We start from the raw sequence: 13,135 nt of genomic DNA on the forward strand, positions 1-13,135 counted from the left end.
ATAGCACGAAACCAAAAGGGTAGAAGTATATAGCTACAAGGTTCTTACACTATATATAAACTAGTATAATTCTGCTTGAAGGTAAACTCTGATAGACTAATGATGCTATACCGTAGTCTCTAAAACAATGCAATGGAAAAAAAAATTATTGCAAATCAGGCAAAACTGAATCACAAAAAAGGTTCAATCAAACATACAGCAGAGAAAGAGAGAGAGAGAGAGAGAGAGAAAGGAAAGAGAAATGATGGGCAAAAAGAAAAGGATTAGCAAATGTTAAATTAAAATACAACTACACAGAGGCCAGGTGCGGTGGCTCACACTGTAATCCCAGAACTTTTGGAGGCCAAGGCAGGCAGATCAACCAAGGTCAGGAGTTCGAGACCAGCCTGGCCAACATGGTAAAACCCCATCTCTACCAAAAAATACAAAACTTAGCCACATGTGGTGGTATGCCACCTGTAGTCTCAGCTAATCAGGAGACTGAGGTGGGAGAATCCCTTGAACCCAGGAGGCAGAGGCTGCCATGAGTTGAGATCAAGCCACTGCACTCCAGCCTGGGAGACAGAGCAAGACCCTGTCTCAATAATAATAATAATAATAATAACAACAACAACAACAACAGTATTATAGTAAAATACAACCACTCAGAGAATCATATTATATGTAAATTCTCTAAACATCCCAATTAAAAAGCAAAGATTGCAACAATGAATGAATAAACTCAAAACATGACTATACACTGCTTTAAAGAAACCTATTTTGGCTCAGCGCAGTGGCTCACACCTGTAATCTCAGCTACTGGGGAGGCTGAGGCAGGAGAATCGCTTAAACCCAGGAGGCAGAGGTTGCAGTGAGCCCAAATCATGCCATTGCACTCCAGCCTGGGCAACAAGAGTGAAACCCCCTCAAAACAAGCAAGCAAGCAAGCAAACAAACAAAAAAGAAGCCTATTTTAAGTTAATTTAACTTCAGGCCAGGCGTGGTGGCTTGCACCTGGAATCCCAGCACTTTAGGAGGCCGAGACAGGTGGATTCAGGAGTTCAGGAGTTCAGGACCAGCCTGGCCAACATGGTGAAACCCCATCTCTACTAAAAATACAAAAGTTAGCCAGGCGTGGTGGTGCACACCTGCAATCACAGCTACTTGGAAGTCTGAGGCAGAATCACTTGAACCTGGGAGGCAGAGGTTGCAGTGAGCTGAGATCATGCTACTGCACTCCAGCCTGGGTGACAGAGCCAGACTCTATCTCAAAAAAAAAAAAAAAAAAAGAAAGAAAGAAAAAAGAAATATATTTTAAATATAGAGGCACAAGGAAAGTATAAGCATGGGAAAAGAAACATCAAGCTAAAGCTAATCAAAAGAAAGCTAAATTCACCATATTAATATCAGCCAGTAGATTTCACAACAAAGAGTATTAACAAAATACAGTGGCGTACTCATCAAGAAGATACAAAAATCCTAATTGTTTCTGCACCTGCTCACAGTAATTGACAGAACAAACAGGCAAAAAACAAGTAAAGACATAGACAACTTAATATAAATCAACTTGACCTAATGGACATTTACAGAAAAACTCCACACAACTACAATACACATTCATTCTTTTAAAAAACACACAGAGCCAGGCGCGATGGCTCACGCCTGTAATCCCAGCACTTTGGGAGGTTGAGGGGGTGGATCATGAGGTCAAGAGATCGAGACCATCCTGACCAACATGGTGAAACCCTGTCCCTACTAAAAATACAAAAATTAGCTGGGTGAGTCCCAGCTACTCGGGAGGCTGAGACAGGAGAATCACTTGAACCTGGGAGGCGGAGGGTGCAGTGAGCTGAGATCGCGCCACTGCACCCCAGCCTGGGGACAGAGGGAGGCTCCTTCTCCCCCCCCCCGAAAAAAAAAAGCCACACAGAATATTTAACAAGATAATCCATGTTCTGCATCAAAAAAGTATCAATAAACTTAAAAGGAATGATATAATACAAAAATATTAAATTAGAAATCAGTAACAAAGTGAATATCCAAATATTTCTAAACTAAATAACACACTTTTAAGTAACTCATAGGTCAAAGAAGAAAAGGAAAACCACAAAGCATTTTTTTAAACTAAATAAAAATGAAAACATGACATATCAAAATTCATAAAGCCCTACTTAAAAGGGAAGTTTATATCGTTAAATGCCAATACTAGGAATTCTGGTTTCTCGTTGAGCATACGAGGAGAGAGAAGTCTTTGCTCTACCCTAAAATAAATACAAAGCTCAACAAACTGAAAATCACCAACTCTTATATAAGTAAATTGAGAGGTCACAGGGCAAACTGCTAAACAAAAAATTGGGGCTCATACCTGTAATTTCAGCACTTTGGGAGGCGGAGGCAGGCGAATCACAAGGTCAGGAGATCGAGACCATCCTGGCCAATAAGGTGAAACCCCATCTCTACTAAAAATATAAAAAAATTAGCCAGGCGTGGTGGAAGGCGCCTATAGTCCCAGATACTCAGGAGGCTAAGGCAGGAAAATGGTGTGAACCTGGGAGGTGGAGCTTGCAGTGAGCTGAGATCCTGCCACTGCACTCCAGCCTGGGTGACAGAGCGAGATTCCGTCTCAAAAAAATTAGCTGGGCGTGGTGGCACATGCCTGTAATCCCAGCTACTTGGAAAGCTGAGGCAGGAGAATCACTTGAACCCAGGAAGCGGAGGTTGCAGTGAGCCGAGATCGTGCCATTGCTCTCAAGAGTGAAACTCAGTCTCGGGAAAAAAAAAAAAAAACATGGCACATTGGCACATGTATACCTATGTAACAAACCTGCACGTTGTGCACATGTACCCTAGAACTTCAAGTATAATTCAGAAAACAAAACAAAAAAAACCAGAAAGACAAATCAATGCACAGAGAGACTTACAACTTACCTAAGCAAATCCAGCAGCTGAAACCTCTGCAGGAACCAGTCCCAGGGAAAGAAAAGCTATTTTAATTGATAAACTGCTAGAGGCAGTGTGGACAAGGCTGAAAAAGAAAACCTCCAGGGGTACCCGGTCTTGGGGGACCCTCACACTTTTGTGAATTTTACCTCTAGGACCTCTAGCTGGCCCGCAGAGTGAATACCGGAGAAAGAGTCCCCCAGAGATCCCTCCAATAAAGGGGGAAAAGGAACCATTTTGAAATAACCAGAGCTTTGTTTTTCCTAACAAGGCCTGCTTTCAGGAGAAACCATTTAACGAGAATCTAACCTGTGGAGGTTTTTGTCAGAACCTAACTAACCTAGGGAAGGAAAATGTACAACTTCAGGCGACTCTAACCATCATCCTGTTCCACTTGTGGGAGAAAAAAATAACTAAGAAGCCCCTATGCAGTTCACATTCCAGGGGTAGAGGTTCACCTAAAGACTAAAAATTATAGAAGTATAAGATGCCTCTTGTTCCCCACAATTTACTAGTGTGTTACTAAAGGTCTACTTATAGTGCAGTTCCTTTTGCCAGGACATAATGTTCAACATGAAACAACAACACAAAAGGTAAAAAATGCAGTTTAAACAAAGTAAAAAACCATCAGAAACTAAGTCAGACATGGTAGGAATGTTGGAATTATGAGACCAAGAATTTTTAAAATCTATGACTAATATGATAAGGAATTTAATGGAAAAGGCAGACAACATGCAAGAACATATGCATAATGAAAGCAAATCAGAAATGCCAGAGATCAAAAACAAACAGAAATGAAGAATGTCTTTCAGGGTATCAGAAGAGTGGGACACAACTCAAGAAAAAAATCTCTAAGCTTGAGGATATGACAATGAAAACTTCCAAAATTGAAACGGAAAGAGAAAAAAAGACTAGAAAACAAAAGCAAACAAAATATCCATGAATGCTGGGATGTATACAAAAGGCATAACATAGTTAAAACAGAAATACAAGGAGGAGAAGAAAGGAGAAGCAATATTTGAAATCGTAACATCCAGAAACTTCCCCTCGAACAAATGGCAGTAGCCAAACCAGCTATCAAAGAAACTTAGAGGACGCCAAGCAAGATAAATGTGAAAAAGGAGGGGGAAAGGGAAGTACACTCCCACGCTCCAAGGTTAAAATCCATGAAGGAAGCCAGAGGAAAACACCTTACCTACACAGGCACAAGTCTAAGAATTATATCTGAATTTGCCTCAGAAAACATGTGATCAAGGAGAGAGTGAAATAAGACACTTAAAGTGTGATGAGAGGGTGAAAAAAAAAAGACAAGAAAATTCAATCATATAAAATAATAAAAACCACAAAAGCTGTGAATGACAAAAACAGTAACAAAAATTTAAAAATGAAAATTGGTAATAAATATGGTAGATATTAACCCAATTATATCAATAGTCACCTTAAATGGCAATGGTCTAAATACCCCAATTAAAAAATAAAGATTGTCACAGATCCAAAACCAAGCAGCAACTATATGTTGTCTAGAGGAAACCTACTTTAAATATAAAGACACGTAGAGTTTAAAGGAAACAGTGCTCGCTTCGGCAGCACATATACAAAAATTAGAATGATACAGAGAAGATTAGTATGGCCCCTGTGCAAGGGTGACATGCAAATTCGTGAAGTGTTCCATATAAAAATAAATAAAAAGGAAATGGAGAAAGATATACTATGCTAATGCTGATTTTTAAAAAAGCAGAAATACTATATTAATTATGAACAGAACAGACCCAAGAGCAAAGAAAGTGATCAGGTCTAAAGAGAGTAATTACGTAAGATAAAGGTGTTGATACTTCAAAAAGACATAACAATCCTTAATGTGTATGTGACTAACAAAAGTGGTCAAAATATATGAAGCAAAAACTGATAGAAATTGATATCGCAGCCAGAAATTAACAGATACACTAGTGAGAAAATCAGTTAAGGACACAGTTGAGCTGAACAGTACTATCAATCAACTGTATGTAATTGACATCTGTAGACTACTTCATCCAACAACAGCAAATGACACATTCTTCTATTCTCCAGCTTACATGGAACGTTAACCAAGATGGACCACATTCGAGACCATAAAACACACCTTAACAAATTTTAAAGAACAGAAATCATACAGTGCCTTGCTCTCTCAGACCACAATGAAATTAAACCAGAAATCAATACCAGAAAGGTGGCCATAAATCCAAAAATACATGGAGATTAAACAAGACACTTCTAAATAACATATAAGTAAAAGAAGAAATATAAAGAGAAATTTAAAAATATTTGGAACTGAATGAAAATAAAATATAAAAATTTGTGAGATGCTGGGAAAGCAGCATTTACAGAGGAATTTATCGCACTGAATGTATGTATTAGAAAAGAAGAAAGATAGAACAATCATCTTTTTTTTTTTTTTTTTTTTTTTTTTTTTGAGACACAGTTTTGCTCTTGTCACCCAAGCTAGAGTGCAATGACGCTGTCTTGGCTCACAGCACCCTCCACCTCCTGGGTTCAAGTGATTCCCTGCCTCAGCCTCCTGAGTAGCTGGGATTACAGGCGTCTGCCACCATACCCAGCTAATTTTTGTATTTTTAGTAGCTACGGGGCTTCAGACCATGTTGGCCAGGCTGGTCTCAAACTCCTGACCTCAGGGGATCCACCACACCAGGTTGTTTTGTGTGTGCGTGTGTGTGTGTTTTGAGATGGAGTCTTGCTCTGTAACCCGGGCTAGAGTGCAGTGGTGAGGTCTCGGGTCACCGCAACCTCCGCCTCTCGGGTTCAAGCGCTTCTCCTGCCTCAGCCTCCCGAGTAGCTGGGACTACGGGCCTGTGCCACCATGCCTGGCTAATTTTTGTATTTTTAGTAGAGAAAGGGTTTCTCCATGTTGGCCAGGCTGGTCTGGAACTCCTGATCTCAAGTGATCCGCCTGCCTCAGCCTCCTAAAGTGCTGGGATACAGGCGTGAGCCACTGCGCCTGGCCTTAATCTTCAGAATAGAAAAAGAAGAGCCAATTAAGCCCAATGTAAGCAAAGAAATAAAAATTAAAGTGGCCAGGCGTGGTGGCTCATGCCTGTAATCCCAGCACTTTGCGGGGTCAAGCGGGGGCAAATGGCTTAAGCCCAGGAGTTCAACACCAGCCTAGGAAACATGCGAAACTTATCTCTACAAAAAATTACAAGAAAAGATTAGATGGGCATGGTGGTGTGCACCTCTAGTCTCAGTTAATCAGGAGGCTGAGGTGGGAGGATGCTTGAGCCTGGGAGGTCAAGGCTGCAATGAGCCACTGCACTCCAGCCTGGACAACAGAGCAAGACTGTCTTGAAAAATGTTCAGGCAAGGTTGCAGAATACAAAATAAACAGAAATTTCAACAGGATTTTTATACACTAGCAAAGAACAATCAGCACTGTGGTAACCTTCAAAGAAATTAATAGGTAGTTTGTTCAAACCTATTGGGGTCTAACATGGATGGGCTGAAGAAGAGAAACAAAAAGGGCAAGAATAAGGCCGAGCATTGTGGCTCACCTGTAATCCCAGCACTTTGGGAGGCCAAGGAGGGTGGATCACCTGAGCTCAGGAGTTCGAGGCCAGCCTGGCCAACATGGTTAAACCTTATTTCGACTAAAAATACAAAAATCAGCCAGGTGTGGTGGTCGGCGCCTATAATTCCAGCTACTTGGGAGGGTGAGGCAGGAGAATCCTTTGAACCCGGAAGGCAGAGCCTGCAGTGACCTGGGATCATACCACTGCACTCCAACCTTGCCAACAAAGCAAGACTCCGTCTCAAAAAAAAAAAGTGCAAGAGTAAGAAGAGCAAAGTAGCACAGTGAAAGGCACCAACTTTCCTGCTTTCACCAACGAACCACTGAATTGCTATTTTTCCTTTGGTTTTTACGTGTTGCCTCAAATCTAGGTTTCTGTTTCTCCATAGTAACTTTTTTTATAGTCATTCTGGAGAGAAGAAGGGCGGCAATGTTCACATGTTAGTTGTAATAAGAAGCCAGTTTCTTTTAGATTTGGTTAACCGGTCTAGGCTTCATGACTATATACTCCTGAATTATAGTTTTAAAAGCTTATAAAAGAAAACACAAAAAAATTCATAAACTAAATTTCATAAAGAACGTCTGCTCTTCAAAAGATTAAAAGGATGAAAATATAAGCCACAGAGTGAGATAAATATCTGCAATATGTGTATCTGATAAAGGACCTGCATCCAGAACACATAGTCTTACAAGAGTCAGTAATAAGAAAACAAGCCAATAAAAAAAGGCAGGTGGTGGGGAGATCTTAAAAAACACTTCACTAAAAATAAACAAATAACAAATATGAAGATATTGGCTAAGCGCAGTAGCTCATGCCTGTAATCCCAGCACTTTGGGAGGCCGAGGTGGGCGGATCACAAGGTCTGGAGATTGAGACCATCCTGGCTAACACAGCAAAACCCCGTCTCTACTAAAAAAATATACCAAAAAATTAGCCGGGTGTGGTGGCGGGTGCCTGTAGTCCCAGTTACTTGGGAAGCTGAGGCAGGAGGATGGCGTGAACCCGGGAAGCGGAGGTTGCCGTGAGCCAAGATCGCACCACTGCACTTCAGCCTGGGTGACAGAGCGAGACTCCGTCACACATACAAAAAAAACATATATACCTACCATGGTGAGTCACACCTACCATGTGGCCCAACCATTCCACTCCTTGGTATTCATGCAAGAGAAATAAAAACACATATCTTGTAGGATTTATACAATATTCATAGCAGCTTTATTTGTAACAGCCCAAAACTGAAAACAACCTGAATGCCCATCAATTGTTGCATAGATAAGCAAATTATAGTACATCCATTCACAGAATTGTAGTTAGCCAAAAACTCAACTATTAAAACATACAACAAGAACAAATCTTAAAATAATTATGCTGAAAGAAGCCAGACAGAAAAAGCACACATACTATATTTTTCCATTGTTTAACATTATAGAAAATTCAAACTAATTTAAAGTGACAAAAAGCAGATCAGTAGTTACCTGGGGAGGGATGTGAAGACAGGGAGGAGATTAAAAGAAGTCACAAGGAAACTCTTGCCTGTGATTGTGGTTATAGTTTCACTAAAGTGTACATATGTCAAAATGTTATCAATGTTTCTATTTTAAATACGTGCAACATTTCATATATAATATATTTATGATACATTAGACTTTTGAATGCCTTATGGCCCTAAGATTGTGTGTGTGTGTGTTTCCTTCAAAATTAAATTTACTTTTTAAAAAAGCTTAACTTTCAAACATAATTGTGTTGTGTTGTAAAATACAAGAACAGAACAAAGAGATAAAGTGACTTAATAAACAAATATTAAATCTCCACTTGGATTGCATTATAACTTTAAAGTTCTGAAGATTTCTTTAAAAGATGATCCTTAAAGAAACATTAAAATTTTTAAATTACACATAAAAATTAACTTTTACCAAAAATTTTCTTCTGAAAGTCTTTAAAAATCAGTACAAAATTTAACAGCTAATTGAAAAAATTTACTTAAAATTAGGTTCTCCTTTATCCTCTTTTAAAAATGTTGCAAAGAGAAAGAAACAAAAACCTGATCATGTATCTCTGGTGCACGAAAAACTTCCTTAAAACAAACAAAAACTGTACTTTAAAAGCTAAATTACCTCAAAATTCAAACAACTAAAATTGTGAGCTATTTATAATGACGCTCAGAAATAACTAAGTCTTCTAATAATAATAAAAGGTAATGTGTTAAAGATTGCTTTTAACAAGGTGTGATGTTCAATTTTGTCAATTTAAAAAGAGAACTGTGGCTTATAAGCATCTACGAATTTCTTTACCAAAATAACATTGACAGCAAGCAAATCTCTATTTCGTCAAGAACGAAGACTTTCTCCCTTTTTTTTTTGAGACAGAGTCTCGCTCTGTCACCTGGTCTGGAGTGCAGTGGTGCCATCTTGGCTCACTGCAACCTCGGCCTCCTGGGTTTAAGCAATTCCCCTGCCTCAGCCTCCCGAGTAGCTGGGATTATAAGCATGCGTCACCATGCCCAGCTAATTTTTTGTGTTTTTAGTAGAGACAGGGTTTTATTACGTTGACCAGGCTGGTCTCAAACTCCTGGCCTCAAGTGGTCCACCTACCTCGGCCTCTCAAAGTGCTGAAATTATAGGCGTGAGCTACCCCAACCTGGCATCTCCCCTTTTTTTCCTTGGCAATATCCTCTTCTACCATGGGAAGAAGGAAACCAGTTTGAAGTGCTTAGAAATACTATAAATTGGGGAAATCAGGGGAGTAACCACACCTCCCTAAAAACATAAGCTGTCTCTACTTGTTTTGTCATATTAAAGGACTCCTTATATCAAGTTCCTGCAGACACGGAAGCCCATGTGTTCCATCTAATTATCTTTTACCTAAGAACTGAAATCCCCCAATCATAGAAACAAAGAGCTATGGTTTCTGAAAAAGACACTTACACTTTTACTCCCTTTGATAACAACCTTAGTGAACAATGCTTATGTATCACCAGTGGTCCACTATCATTGTTGCCAAAGATTTGTGTGAAAATATTATACTAGCAAATTACAGTTGCAATACTTAAAAGGTGATAGTGATAACACATTAATATAACACAATATTGAAGTAGATATTTGTTGCTAATTTCTAGTTTTAAAACATTTATAGTACAAAAAGGTTAAAGGTTAGTCACAGAAAAAGTGCACTAAAAAATATAAGGCAGTATAATCTAAGTTAATAAAGAAATAAAGGAAATGGCATAAGAGATGGTAAACTAAGGTTAAAAATGTGCAAACACTACATGATACAGACATTTAAAAATTACAGTAGTGAATTAAAGTTCCCTTGACTTTCAATTTACGTGTGCTCTACCACCATCAACCATGGAGTCTACACATTGTGTACACATATCAAAATATTACATATACCTCCAAAATATGTACAACTACAATGTATCAATAATTTTTAAAAATCCATACAGTCTAGAAGGAGCCCTAAAGATCTGGGTAAAACAGCCTTTCTTTCCCTGACCTATCCCTATCTTTCAATCAAGAAAAGAGTATGGTGAACCAACAGTAAAATGACACCCTTCCCCCAAAAGGAACCTATGACTGAAGTCTTCTACCAGCCATCAGGATCAAGGAGGAGCCCATACTACCTCTCCATCCAACCTCTTCAAACACTCAAGGCCTCATCTTATTTGCCTGAAGTCTACTAGGGTCAATCTGATAATGACTTTCTCATGTTTTTATGTCAGTCATCAAAGGACTCCAGCTCCATCCTCACCTGCCTCATCCCCACACAGTTGTGAACCTCCCCTATTATGTCCACACCTGCCACCCCTCCCCGTCAACAGCTGAAAGCCTTCCACTGTGCTCTGAGAACAAGGTGCAATGTACCCCATCCTTTTCTCTGAACATCTCTTCTGATTCTTGTTCCAACAAAAACGCAGATCAACCTTGAAACCCACTGTTTAATCTGTAGCTATCTCAATGTTATTTTGCTCCCGCAGCTCTTGTATCACTGGGTATGGAAATGAGGTAGGTTTCCTCATTCCTCAGTGTTAATTCTACAACTCTCTAAAACCTTCCAGCAAAAAATTCTCATGTCACCAGACATTAGCAACCATTAGGTCTCATCATTAGGGTAGGATACAGCAAACTACAGGCCCTCTAGTCATCCACCTGTTTTTGTATAGCTCAACAGCTAAGAATGATTTTAATATGTTTAAATGGCTTTTTTAAAAAATCAAAAGAAGACTATTTCATGACACATGAAAATTATATGAAATTTAAGTTCCAGTGTCCATAAACAAAGTTTTGCTGGAACACTGCCACATTCGCTTGTTTACAAAGTGTCTATGGCTACTCTGTTCTACAGTAGCAAAGGTCTGAGTACTAAAAAGAGCCAGTATGGCCTACAAATCCTAAAATATTTAGTATTCAGCCCCTGGCAGAAAAAGTTTGCCAACCACTGCCTTAGGACCTACATTACTGTCAGTCTTCAACACTACTGTTATTTTACTTCTTAGAGAATTCAATATACATCTAGACAATCTTTTATAACCTCCAGTCTTTCTGTTCCTTGACAGCCTCTCTTCCAATGATCTTCTCTTCTGCCCCACATCAGCCCCTCATGACCTGATCACATCCTACATTCTGATATGATTAAATAATCTCAAACCCTCGATAATTTCCATTTTATACATCATACTCTTAAATACCACTTCATATTTCTAATTCACTCTTTACTACTTCAACAATCTTTGGGGTCTTACTGAGTTGCCAGGCTGGTCTCAAACTCAATCAGTCTTCCTGCCTCAGCCTCCCAAAGTACTGAGATTACAGGCATGAGCCACTGTGCGCAGCCTTCAACAATCCTTTAATTTCACCAGAAACCATTAACCAGTATATACTATCCCTCATCTATTGTCCTCATTTCCCTACCCATTGGGTTTAAATATAATGATCCATCATTATAACCCCCCTGGCATTTACCCTCACTCATTCGCTATATTCAGATGGTAAAATAACAACCTGACCAAATCCTACTCTGTGCCCACATCCATAGAGATGGGCAAGAACAGAGAAAAACAAAAAGCTGTGTAAATCTGCCTCACCTTTAAGTCTTGACCATGAACCTCAGGTGGAACATTGTGACTACCCAGAAATCATAGTAAACATCGTGGCAATTTTCTTTTGCATTATTATAGTTAACTATCTCATGCCTTTTTTTCTTCGCTCAAATCTAATACTCCTCCAATCATCACAACTAAAAGCAATGCTTTTTACTGAAAAAACTCTGGATTTATCAAAAGATATTTTCCCCAAAATCCCATCCCTTCTCATATTCTAGGGGACATCACTGTAGCAATATTCCTGTCTATTATTTCATTACTCCTCCTCTCTATTGAATCATTCCTATTAGTGTACCTAACATCCTATTATTTACGTTATTTTAAAAACACCTTTCATTATCTCCACTTCCCTATTCTTCTGCTCCTCTTCATAGCAAAGCTCCTCATTTATACACACAGTCTGACTTTTCTATCCTATCCTCTCTATAAAGCACTCCACTCAGGCTTGTGCCTCAATCAGTACTTTAAAACTGTTTAAGGTCAGTAATGACTTCCAAATGACTAAATCAAAGGGCTAGTCCTTAATACATGACACAGTTCACTTATCCCCACCTTTCTTTAACTTGGCTTCCAGCACACCACATCCTCTTCGTTTTCTTCCAAACTCTGGCCTCTTCTCAGTCTCCTTTGTCGGTTGTACCTCCTCTTCCAGACCTTTCGACACAGGAGGTCCTGGGCCTCCTAAGGCCTATTCTCTTTTCTACCTGCACTCACTTCTCCCTTAGTGGTATCATTCAGTCTTGTGATTTTAAATAACTCCATATGCATACAATTCCCACATTTAATATTCAAAGTTGAGACCTCTTTTCTAAATACCAGACTAGGTATTCAGCTGGCTAGTCAGTATATCTACTTAGATGTCTAATATTAATAGATATATCTCAACCCCAACATATCTGTGGAAGGCAGGACAGCACCCCTCAATCAAGATGTCCACAGTCTAATCCCTGAAACCTGTGAATATGTTATATTACATGGCAAAAGGGGCTTTCCAGATGTAATTAAACTTATGGATTTTAAAATAAGGACGTTATCTTGGACTTTTCAGGTAGACCCAATCTAATCACATGAGTTTAAATGGAGAACTTTCTCCAACTAAAAGCAAAAGAGATGCAAAAAAAAATTCCAAGTGTAAGAGGAATTCAACAAGCCATTGCTACCTATGAGATGGAGGGGATCATGTGACACATGGCACAAGGAAACAAAGAGAGGCTCTAGAAGCCAAGGGCTGACCCCCACCTGACAGGCAGCAAAGAAATGGGCACCTCAATCCTACAACCAACCACAAGGAACCGAATTTTGCCAATAACCTGACCAAGCATATAAGCAGATTCATTCTGCCAATAACCTGACCAACGGTAGAAACAGATTCTTGCAGATAAGAACCCAGACCATCCAACACCTTGATTTTGGCCTTGAGAGACCCTAATTAGAGGAAATAGCTGAGTCCACCCACACTTCCAGCCTACAAGACGACAACTAGTAAGTTTACGTTGTTTTAAACTGGTATATTGTAGTAATTTCATCTGCAATAGAAAACTAAAACCGTATCCCA

At 39.3% G+C, this 13,135-nt stretch overlaps 1 protein-coding gene, 1 non-coding gene and 1 pseudogene across 7 annotated transcripts in view; 2 read left to right on the forward strand and 1 right to left on the reverse strand.

Moving 5' to 3' along the window:
- MLLT10 (MLLT10 histone lysine methyltransferase DOT1L cofactor) overlaps positions 1-13,135 on the reverse strand; it is a 129,641-nt gene that overhangs the window by 80,662 nt on the left and 35,844 nt on the right. The window lies entirely within an intron of this gene.
- The window catches only part of LOC104665681, a 38,998-nt pseudogene that overhangs the window by 2,099 nt on the left and 23,764 nt on the right, over positions 1-13,135 (forward strand).
- On the forward strand, positions 4,491-4,597 carry LOC115900503. The gene has a single exon (XR_004060187.1). It is a non-coding gene; the product is annotated as a U6 spliceosomal RNA (small nuclear RNA).

The sequence above is a fragment of the Rhinopithecus roxellana genome, chromosome 11, assembly GCF_007565055.1.
Source record: "Rhinopithecus roxellana isolate Shanxi Qingling chromosome 11, ASM756505v1, whole genome shotgun sequence".
Lineage (NCBI taxonomy): Eukaryota > Metazoa > Chordata > Mammalia > Primates > Cercopithecidae > Rhinopithecus > Rhinopithecus roxellana.